The 11,693-nt window shown below is 41.3% G+C and overlaps 1 long non-coding RNA gene across 1 annotated transcript; it reads left to right on the top strand.

The window, feature by feature from the left end:
- Positions 1-1,173: 1,173 nt before the first annotated feature.
- Positions 1,174-9,175, top strand: LOC125465638 (uncharacterized). Its single transcript, XR_007250296.2, has 3 exons — positions 1,174-1,272; positions 8,697-8,869; positions 9,071-9,175. It is a non-coding gene; the product is annotated as an uncharacterized LOC125465638 (long non-coding RNA).
- Positions 9,176-11,693: the final 2,518 nt, after the last annotated feature.

Here is an 11,693-nt window from a genome sequence, read left to right as displayed (position 1 = left end):
CACAAATATCATGATTGGATTCTGGTTGCTTTTATCCAGTGGGGACTGGAAGCCATAATTGAACACATTATTGAATGCTTATTAACAATTTACACGATTTACAGAAACATGGCTTAGAGAGCAAGACCTCGTTAGAAAGTTGCAGGAAAATCTCAGCAGGTCTGGCAGCATCTGTGAAGGAACAAACAGAGTTAATGTTTCAGGTCCAGATTCGAAATGGTAACTCTGTTTTTTTCCTTCACGGATGCTGTCAGACCTGCTGAGCTTTTTCAGCAACTTTGTTTTTGTTCCTGATTTACACCATCCGCAGTTCTTTTGGTTTTTAAGACCTCATTCGAACCTTCTTCCCTCAGATTCCACTTCCATGTGACCTCTCATCACTGATGATGCTCTCTAGCTCTTGGCTTATGCACCAGGAGTTACTCTCAGCCAAAATTTAAGAAGGACAGTGGCCTGAGCCCCAGTGCATTGCACCCAAAAAAATTACTCCAGGAAACTGGGGAAGAGATAACAGAGGCGTAGAAAGCAGAGATCAAAATGTAATATGTGATGAAATGGAAACATAGAAAATAGGAACAGGAATTGGCCCTAAAGTCTGAGTCCACTATTCAAATAATCATGGCTGGGCACTCTATTCTGCATGGAGAGAAATCAGAGATAAGTTTTTGCGTCGAGTGACCTTTCCTCAGAACAGATGGCAGCTAGGAAAATTTTCCACAGATGCTTCCAGACCTACTGAGCTTTTCCAGCAATTTCTGCTTTTGTTTTTGATTTCCAGTATCTGCAGTTCTTTCAGTTCTTTTATCCTGTTCAGTATCCTGTTCCCATTATTACCCCTAATGCTTTGCTCCCTTTATCGCTGAAAACCATATGTATCGCCTTCTTGAAAACATTCAATGCCCTGGCCTCAACCACTTTCCATGGCGAAGAATTCCACAGGCTAGCCACTCTCTGAGTTGAGACATTTCTCATCATCTCAGTCCTAAATGAGCTACATTGGATCCTTAGATTGTAACCTGTAGATCTAGACTTCCCGGTCATCAGGAATATCCTTCCTGCATTTAGCCTGTCCAATCTCTTAGAATTTAACAGATTTCTGTGAGATTCCCCCTCATTCTTCCAAGCAAATACAGATCGAACTAATCCAGCCTCCTCATCCATCAGTCCTGCCATCCCAGGAATCAGTCTGGTTGCACTTTGTTGCATTTCCTCCATTGCCAAAACGTCCTTCCTCAGAGAAGAAGATACAAACTGCGCACAGCTGCATTGCAGGTATGGTCCCACCAAGGTCCTATACTCTTTTTTCTAATTAAGAAAATATACTTTATTCATCGGAAATACAAAAAAAACCATATTTACACACCGACCCCGTCTCGTTAGCCGCTCCGGGTTACCCCGGGGGTACGGACACCAACTGAAAGAGAAAAACAAAAAACAAAGAAAACCTCCCCGGTCATCTCCCCGAACAGTCCCCATTGGCCCCCTGGCCAGTTGGGGAAGGCGCTAGCTGGGACCAGTTACCGAACAGGACCCCCGCTACATTCCGGCCGAAGGGTTTCATAAGGCGGTCTTTCCCCGCCGTGCCTCGGCGGCGGCTGCCCCAAGCTTTAGCGCGTCCCTCAGCACGTAGTCCTGGACCTTGGAGTGCACCAGTCTGTAACACTCGGTCGGGGTCGGTTCTTTCAGCTGGCAGACCAGCAAGTTGCGGGCAGACCAAAGAGCGTCTTTCACCACATTGATGATCCTCCAGGCGCAGTTGATGTTGGTCTCCCCTCTAGGGCCCTATACGATTATAGCAAGACATCTCTCCTCCTGTACTCGTATCTTCTGAATATGATGGCCAACATGTCATTTGCTTTCTTCACCCCCTGTTTCACTTATTGTAAAAGAAATAGTGAACATGCACTATAAATGGATTATCCAGCAAACAATAGGTCAGCTAATTTAATATCAGTCTTGAAAAAATACTGGGCGCTTCAGTAAATGATAGAAATGTAAAATATAATTAAAAAGAAAAGGCATGATGGGCTCCTAACAGAGAGATCATATTAGTTAACATTATTGGATGATTTGCATTAATAGCTGATCAATTCAGAGCAATAATTAGGCAGTAGTTGGCTGTTTTTACTTTTTCAAATATAACATCCATTATACAGGAAACAGAGACAATGAATAATATAGTATTGACAGAAAGATCCTTATGATTTCATGGTCTCCCATGTTTATAAAGAGATAGTCACCTTTGAGCAAATGCACATTATTTAGAATATCCATCATTCAGAGAGTTAACATGGATTTCATGATCTGCCATGATGGGATACAAGCCCCTACACTGAGAACATTGGCCTGGGCTTTCTAGGTCAGTAGTTCAGTGATATTGATACTACACCAGTGCCTCACCGGTGTTGTGTTTAGTCACTGAATGATGGAACAGAGAGGGAGTGGGTCATGGGAAGGGGATATTAGAGATCACATCTGCCATAGATGAAAAAACAAAAGAAGAAGTAATAGAAGGTAGAGAATCCTAAAGAAATTCAGAGACTGGAGTGGGGTTTGGAGACGCAGAGCAGGGAGTAGAGAAAGGACAACATAGTCTGAAGGTTCCTTCCATAAGCAATAAGAATGTACTATTTCATGGGGCTGGAGTGGGACAATATTCAGACCCTCTTCCTATCGCATATATTCATCTCCTTTTGGATGTGTACTGCTCAAATCCACAGTGGGACTTAGTTGTAAAGTATTTGCAAATTCACCATGGCCTAAATGGCATAAATTCAAACTGATCTTGCAAAGTTTAATCCCTGAACTCATCGCACTTAAAATAATTGTGTTGAATTTCATTTTACTGCAAAGTGTATATACCGTATTCCCAGGGAGCTGTTGCAGCATGCTGGGTGTAATCTCATGGAATGTATCACCAGTTTTTAGTCAAATTTAGCCATTTGATAATTATTGAATGGAATCACTAGTTTCTGGAGATAAAGGAAACAGTTGTGAGCATTGCACAAAAAAACAAGTCAACCAACACTTTATTAAGCAGACCCAAGGAAATCAGTTGAATCAAAAATTGTTTCAGTTAAAAAAAAGAGCTCTTATAAATCATTGGTCTAATTGCAGCTATGTATCACTGTTTATTGTCATAAATAAAACAATTTAGTCCACTAATGTCCTTTAGAGAATGAAATTTGCTCTCTTGGTCTGGTCTACCTGTGACTCCAGACCCACAGTAATGTGGTTGAGTGTTGACTGCCCTCTAATGCATAATAAATGGTGGCCCAAACAGTGATGTCCACATCCCATGAATTATTTTTAAGAATTATTCCTATGCCTCTTTCACTATGGCATAAAATCAGCATTTTCTAAAGAAGGGTCCCAACCTGAAACACCAACTTTCCTGCTCCTCTGATGCTGCCTGGCCGGCTGTGCTGCTCCAGCTCCACATTTTGTTAGAGATAATGGGAACTGCAGATGCTGGAGAATCTGAGATTCTGGGCAAGGCCAGCGGGGGAGGGGAGATTTTGAAGCTTGCGAACCCCTCCAATCCCACCACACTCGGCACTTTCCCCTGCAACCTCAGGAAGAGCTACACTTGCCCCCATACCTCCTCCCTCACCCCCATCCCAGGCCCCAAGATGACTTTCCACATCAAGTAGATGTTCACCTGCACATCTGCCAATGTGGTATACTGCAACAGCTGTATCCGCAGTGGCCTCCTCTGCATTGGGGAAACCAAGCAGAGGCTTGGGGACGGCTTTACAGAACATCTACACTAGGTTCGCAATAAAGAGCTGCACCTCCCAGTCGCGAACTAATTCAACTCCCCCTCCTACTCCTTGGATGACATGTCCATCCTGGGCCTCCTGCAGTGCCACGACGATGCCACCCGAAGGTTGTAGGAACAGCAATTCATTTTCCGCTTGGGAACCCTGCAGCCCAATTGTATCAATGTGGATTTCACAAGCTTCAAAATCTCCCCTCCACCCCCACTGCATCCCAAAACCAGCCCAGCTCGACCCCGCCTCCCTAACCTGTTCTTCCTCTCACCTATCCCCTCCTCCCATCTCAAGCCACACCTCCATTTCCTGCCTACTAACCTTATCCCGCCCACTTGACCTGTCCGTCCTCCCCGGACTGACCTATCCCCTCCCTACCTCCCTACCTACACTCACCTCTACTGGCTCCATCACTGCCCCTTTAATTTGTCTGTCTCCTATCCACCTATCTTCTCCTCTATCCATCTTCAATTCGCCTCCCTCCTCTCCCTATTTATTTCAGAACCCACTCCCCCTCCCCCTTTTCTGATGCAGGGTCTAGGCCCGAAATGTCAGCTTTTGTACTCCTAAAATGCTGCTTGGCCTGCTGTGTTCAGCCAGCTCCACACTTTATTATCTCCACACTGTGTTATCTCTGATTCCAGCATCGGCAGTTCTTACTATGTCTGAGTGTGGCATAAAATTCATCATTTTTCTTCTTCTCTATTCAGTTCCAAGGAAGTGTCCCATTGGACTCATAGCATTAATTCTGTTTCAATCCCCACAGACATTTCTAAACCTGTTGGGTTTCTCCATAATATTTGTTCAATCACTTGCTGACCATCCAGTCAATTGTGATTATTAGCAGATGAATGTTTAACTCACTTTTACAAAATTCTGATATTGGTTGTCTTAGGCTCAATATTAACCTATTTAAAAAACAAACAGCTTGACACATCTTGAAGTTTCAGAGATGTCCTATGAAACGACGTTAATATTCTCCACTAATATTGTGAAAAGTAACAGTCCATATTTTACACAAGAGACAGTGAAAGACATAGAGAAGAAGTAGAGAAGATGTAGAGAAGAAAGCCCAGCAAGCTGTGTTAAGATACGTAACAGCCATGACCTATTTGGAGGGGCCGAACAACCTCTACTGGTTCATATTGTTTAGAATAATAGAAAAGCACAGAGAAATGGGCCATTAAGTCTATCATGTAATTTTAATGTAATCCATACTATGCAGTAATTATGATAGGTTTTAGCTTCTGATTTATTGTGAAGCATACCATATAATTTGCACCATTCTATGTGCTGCCCCATGATACTTAACGAATATGAAGCACAAGAGAGCAAGTGATATATTTTGTATTTTAGTAAACTTATCACGTTATGTAAGTACCCAAAGCAGAGACATCTGCTACAAAAGAGGAAATGCTGAAGGTTGTGGCAGATAGAGGAAGATTCACAAGGTAGAAGAGATGCCGACGTTAAATTATTTGACCTTCCACTCCTTAAGTTTATTGAATGGAAAATTGTGTTTTGATGGATTAGTCAATCCTTCACAACTGAATTTCACTTCCAGTTCTAGCATCTAGGTGATCTTTAAGGCCTAAATACCTACTGAGAAAATTCTACTTAATAGTATTTGATTACTCCAAGCAATCTCAAAGTAGGAATTCTGCAAAGTATCCTTGTAATGTTTTTTATGAAGCTACTCTTTCATTTAGGATTTACAATAAAATCATGAGAGTGTTCTTTTAGAACACTCCCACAATTGAACTAGGACTAACTGCTTCTACAAGAACCCAGAACAGGCTCAACGACCCAATTCTTTCTGCTATATTACATGGCCTAACAGAAGTGGCACACCAGAGGGAGGGACACAGTTTTGAAAAGAAAATCACCCAAATTTAGTTACACCACCAACCCTCACCTTGTGCTGTATATCTTTTATTGTTGACCAATGTCAGTCTCATGGAGGGGAATGTCTTTGGAGAGGCTAAAGGATGGAGCAGCTAGGCCTGATCCACAATCCTAAGGCAGTCTTGGTGCTGTTGTATTTGGTGGATCTTGAAGGACTGAGAGAAAGTACTCCTGTCCATCCTGACTCACTAGTAATGCTGTAAGGACATGTCATGCTCATCTCATGGTGGGTTCCATGAGACTTGAGAAACTCTGACAGTCATTGCTTGTAATACAAGTTAAATCACAGGCCATCAATGGAAGATTTAAATTGTTAATCCATCCCGTAAATCTTCCCGGCGTCTTGAGCTGCTTCTATTAAACCTGCAGGTCAGTGACTTTCACAGCAACTGTGTTTGCAACAGATGATTACTCTAATATCTGCCCTAATCCCAATCAGTTTTTGGCTGTTAAAATTCACCCTTCTGATTCAAAACACTGAAGGGAGAACAATTTTGCAAAACAATTACATTTTTTGTGACGTGTACTGTGGAAATCAGAGGAATCGGCATCTGTTAGTTTAGTTCCCATGTGGAATTCAGTCAAGATAACGTCAAGGGAGACGTTATAATAGGCCTGGTTCTGTCATCATCATCTTCAAATCAGACCTTAGGGATACAGATTATTCTAAGAGGATGCCAGGAATGCTGCAGTCATATCTAACAACACCACATTTTCCTGCTAGAAGATATGAAGAAATAAATAAACAAACTGCATCTATGTAGCATCCTATCACGTCTTCCAGATGCCCTGAAAGTTCTTTAAATCCTTCTGAAGAGCAGTCATCCTAGAGGGAAATAAACAGCAACAACCCAATAATATTTGAAAATGGAATTCCATTTTAAAGTATACAAAATGATTTGTACCAGTATCTCTTAATCACCAGCTTTACTGTTTTTTATTGTAATGGAGTGAGAAGGTGCGAATTGATCCTTTTCCTTGTACAACTCCTCCACTGGTCACAATAAAGTAAGATTTTAAAAAGGGAGGTGATACTTCCAATAAGTGGATATCAGACTGAATATACTCAGTATCAGAAACAAATCAGACAAGCTTCTTAAGTAATAAATTAAGGACTAGTTTATTGCAAACAGAACTTACTCAAGCAAAGATTCAAAGACAATGACAAAAAGAATTAAATTGTACAAATCTGATTTTAAAAACTACTCTTCTTAAAAACTAACACACACACACCCTCCAAGTTAAGAAATAACTATGAGCGCTCGACAGAGTGTTATTTTAAAAGTACTATGGCCAAGTGACAGTCAAATTCAGAAAAAATAATGTATTATTTACAAATTATCACAAATACTCCTCTGTAGCCAAAGTCTCTTTCCAGTCAAGCCAAGCAGCATCTTAGGAGCACAAAACCTAAAAGCTGATGTTTCGGACCTAGACCCTTCATCAGATTCCCTCACATCTGTGGTTCCCATTATCTCTGTCTCTTTCCAGTCAATTTGTTAACGCTTGGATTTCACCCTGTTGTATACGGATAACTGATTTATTTTTATCTGAAGACAGTCCAATTGATTTGAAATTCTCCTTTAAAAAATCTCCAGTTGTGGTTACGAGGTCTTCCAATGGGCAACCAACTCACACATTTTGATGAGACGTGTTTCAGAAAGAGAGAGAGAGAAGAGATATTGCTCCAGCTGAGTTATCTCTCAAATCTCCCCACACCAAATCCAACAGCTTTATTATACCCACACACTGGTCTTATTACCTATCTCTGATATTAATATAAACTCAATGACTCCAGACAAGCAGTTTATGTTCTTTGCAAAGGTAATTTTTTTTGCTCCATTACTTTGCAGAATGTTATTTCCAAAAAGCCTAAAATATTGATGTATGTCTCATCAATAATATTCTAAATTAATATTTCAAAAAACACAATTTCACAACACCATTCCTATGTAGTAAATATTGAAAGCAAATTAAGTTTCAGTTATTAAGATCAATGAAATTCATACAACAGTTCAGCTAAATTGGCCAGCTGAGAAAGCCCATGATTATCTGCAATGTTCACCCAACAGGAATAGAACTCTAATATCTTCAGGAAGCCTTCTAATTGATTGACCAAATTTGACAGTTCACTTTATCAGAAAACAGCTAAAGTATCATTTCTTGAGATAAGATATTTTTCTGGCATATGTTGATAAAAATAATTCTAGCTATCCTTTCAAAACATTGGAAAGTGGATAGCATACATGGAGCAAACTATTATTTTCCAAATGCTGCAGCATGCTCAAAGAGGTTGGCACTCCTTGGTCTTTGATGTGTCTCCTGACCTAACAACTTCCCACAGTGGTCTGCCAGCCATGGTGTGGTGACCTCCCAGCCTGGCGCAGCAGCCTCCCAGTGTGGCACATCGCTGGCATGGTGTGGAGCCAAGGCCCGGCGCAGATGGGAAGGTAAGTGCCAACATGGTCTGCCGTACTGAACCTGTCCTGTAATGTTGGGTATTTTATTTATGCAACAAATCTTGTAACAAAAGAAGCTGTGCCTAGATACGTTTGTATCTAACTCAGCACTGTAATTGGCGGCATATAAACTTTTCACTAATGGGGAGGCAATGGTGTAATGGTATTGTCGCTGTACTGTTAACTCAGAGACCCAGATAATGTTCTGGAGACACAGGTTGGAATCCTGCCACAGCAGATGGTGGAATTTGAATTCAATTAATATCTGAAATTAAGAGTGTAATGATGACTGTGAATCGGTTGTCAGGAAAAACCATCTGGTTCACTAATGTCCTTTAGGGAAGGAATCTGCCATTCTTACCTCGTCTGGCCTACATGTGACTCCAGACCCACAGCAATGTGGTTGACTCTTTACTGCCCCCAGGCAAAAAAAATGCTGCCTAACCAGTGCATCCCTCATTCCTTGAATGAATAAAACATACTTATTGAGTAAAGGTGACAATAAAGGCTATTCTATTCTCTTGCCTAACAATATATTCTTTCTTAATGTCATTCAAAGGTTTGCAAGATTGTCTGGCCCTGATAGCAAACCTGTGTGAAATTATGATGGTTAGAAATAAAACAGACTGAAGACAACGGAAAAAGCAACATCAAGCTTATGGCCAAGACTGCCTCAACAAGAGCATCTTGATTGGAATAAACTATGCTAAGTTTGCAAGAAGGATCTGGAGGGTATGTTTCTGGGCAAGGCCTGTAGTATGCTTTCCTAATGTTGCAGGCTAATTCCCTGATATATCGATGATTCAATTAAATGTTGCAGACGAGAAAACGAAAGTGTAAATGTTGCAGTTGTCTGAGCAGTTAGCATATTCAAGCAGAAAGTGTAGTCTTGTAAAAATGTTACTAAATCAAGATTTTCAAACATTCTTCCAGGCTAATGTCAAAGATTAGACTCACAAAGATTTATGGAATGTCCTGGCTGATGGGAGATACATGGAACCGAGTAGTTTCTGTAGAAACAAGGAAGAAAAATATGGTTTAATAAAAACATAATCTGACTTTAATGATGTAGCAATGAAGTAATTTCTCTTTAACCCTGAACTGTATATATGGGTTTAGGAAAACTGCCCAGTTTTTGCGGCTACTGTATAAGCAGAAAAGGGGAGCTTGCAATCAATCCAGAAAAAAATATTTACATGGTTAACATGAGATGACTCAATCGGTTACCTTCTACCTGTGCTTAAGCTATCTCACATATGAATTAAGAACAGAGGTAGGCCATTCAGCTCCTCAAGCCTGTTCTGGCATTCAATAAGATCATAGTTATCAGATTGTAGACTTAGCTGCACCTTACCACATTATTCCAAGAACCTTTAACCTCCCAGCTATTGAAGAATCTATTTACCTCTAACTCGATAATATTCACAGACCTGCCTTAAACAAGGTCCCAAAGACTCATGAACCTTTGAAAGAAAAAAAGCTATTTCCTGGTTTCCAAGGTAAATGGGAGATCCCTTATTTTTAAACTAAATGTCCTGGATAACAAGAAATCTTTACTTTTATTTTCAGGCACCAAGGCACACGAGATGCAACAACTCAGAAGGTGATGATCTGTGATATTATTGCTAGACTATCAAACCAGAGTCCCGGATAATGTTATGGGGACCCACGGCTATTGGCGGAATTTGAATTCAGTAAAAAAAACCTGAAATTATGAATCTATTGATGATCGTGAAATCATCACTGATGGTCGAAAAACCCATCTGGTTTACTAATGTCCTTCAGAAAAGGAAATGTGCCACCCTTACATGGTCTGCCTTACATGTGCATCTAGACCCATAGCAATGTGGTTGACTCTCAATTGCCATCTGAAATGGCCTAGCAAGCCACTCAGTTGTACAAATTGCCTCAAAGTCTCAAAGAAATCAAACCAGATGAATCACCTGGCATTGACCTACACACTGGAAAAGACAACTGCAGAAACAGCCCTGTCGACCCTGAAAAGTCCTCTTTATTACCACCTGGGGGCTAGTGCCAAAACTAGGGGAGCTGTCTCACAGACCAGTCTCATAGACAAGTAACAGCCTGGCATAGTCATATTCACAGAATCATACCTTACAGATAATGTCAATCACCACCAACACCATCCCTGGATATGTCCTGCCCCAGTGGCAGGACAGACCTAGCAGAGGTGGTTTTGCAGTGGAATATAGTCGGGAGGGCGTTGTTCTGGGAGTCCTCAACATTGACACCAGACTCCATGAAGTCTCATGACTTCACATTAAACCTGGGCAAGGAAATTGCCTGCTGATTACCACATATAGTCCTCCCTCAGATGATGAATCACTATTCTTCCATGTTGACCAACACTTGGAAGAAGCACTGAGGATGGCAAGGGTACAAAATGTACTCTCGGGTGGGGAATTTCAATGTCCGGCAGCAGTACTACTGATCGAATTGGTTGAGTCCTAAAGGACATAGCTGCTACACTGGATCTGTGGCAGATGGTGAGGAAACCAACTAGACGTTAATCTTACCAATCTGCCAGCTGTGTATGCATCTGCCCATGACAATATCGGTAAGAGAGATCATGATGGTGTTTGTTGAGACAAAATCCCGCCTTCACATTGAGAACAACCTCCATAGTGTGGTGTGGCACTATCACTGTGCTAAATTGGACAGAATTTTCACAGATTTAGCAACTCGAGGCTGGGAGTCCCAAGGCCCTGTGGGCCATCAAAAACAGCAGAATCTATAAACTCATGGCCCGGCATATCCCTCACTTAGCCATTACCATCAAGCCAGGTGATCAACCCTGGTTCATCGGAGAATGCAGGAGGGCATAACAGGACCAGCACCAGGCATGACTCAATATCTAGTTCAATAATTTTAGGACCTGAACACTCACATGCCCAAACCCACAACCCCTTTTTAATCACATAGTCTGCCATTACACAATACCTCTTGTTCGCCACTAACAGTCACCATTATCAGCTATTCACTCTCCTATCCTGATCGTTAACAACTCTTTTGTCTGTCTAACTGTTCTCTACTTTTGGGGTCTATCCCCACCCATTATTTACACCTTAGCCCCACCCCCCACCTTTGTTTCTGCATATAAACCAGCATTTTCCCAGCTACCATCAGCCTGGGAAAGAGTCACCAGACCAGAAACATTAACTCTGACTTCTCTTCACAGATTCTGCTGGACCTGCTGAGCTTTTCCAGCAACTTCTTGTTTTGTTTCTGATTTACAGCATCTGCAGTTCTTTTGGTTTTTCTCTTAGTTCTGGTCTCCCTCATAAGGGGTGTTTTAACTTTCAGCATCACCTCAATCAAGTCCTTTCAGAATCTGATATGTTTCAATAAGATCTGTGATCATTCTTGCAAATTCCAACCTGTCCTCAGTCAAATATCCACATTTGCTGACAACACAAATTTGAGCAGCATTGGAGACAGTGTTGATGATAACATAAAATCATACCAGGATATTGATAGATTGAATGGGTAAGGCTGTGGCAGATCAAATTTACTATAGGCAAACATGAAGTTATCT

Source organism: Stegostoma tigrinum, chromosome 30 (genome assembly GCF_030684315.1).
Source record: "Stegostoma tigrinum isolate sSteTig4 chromosome 30, sSteTig4.hap1, whole genome shotgun sequence".
In the NCBI taxonomy this organism is placed as follows: domain Eukaryota; kingdom Metazoa; phylum Chordata; class Chondrichthyes; order Orectolobiformes; family Stegostomatidae; genus Stegostoma; species Stegostoma tigrinum.
The sequence above is the reverse complement of the archived record's forward strand: the minus strand, read 5'-3'. Positions and strand labels throughout refer to the sequence as shown.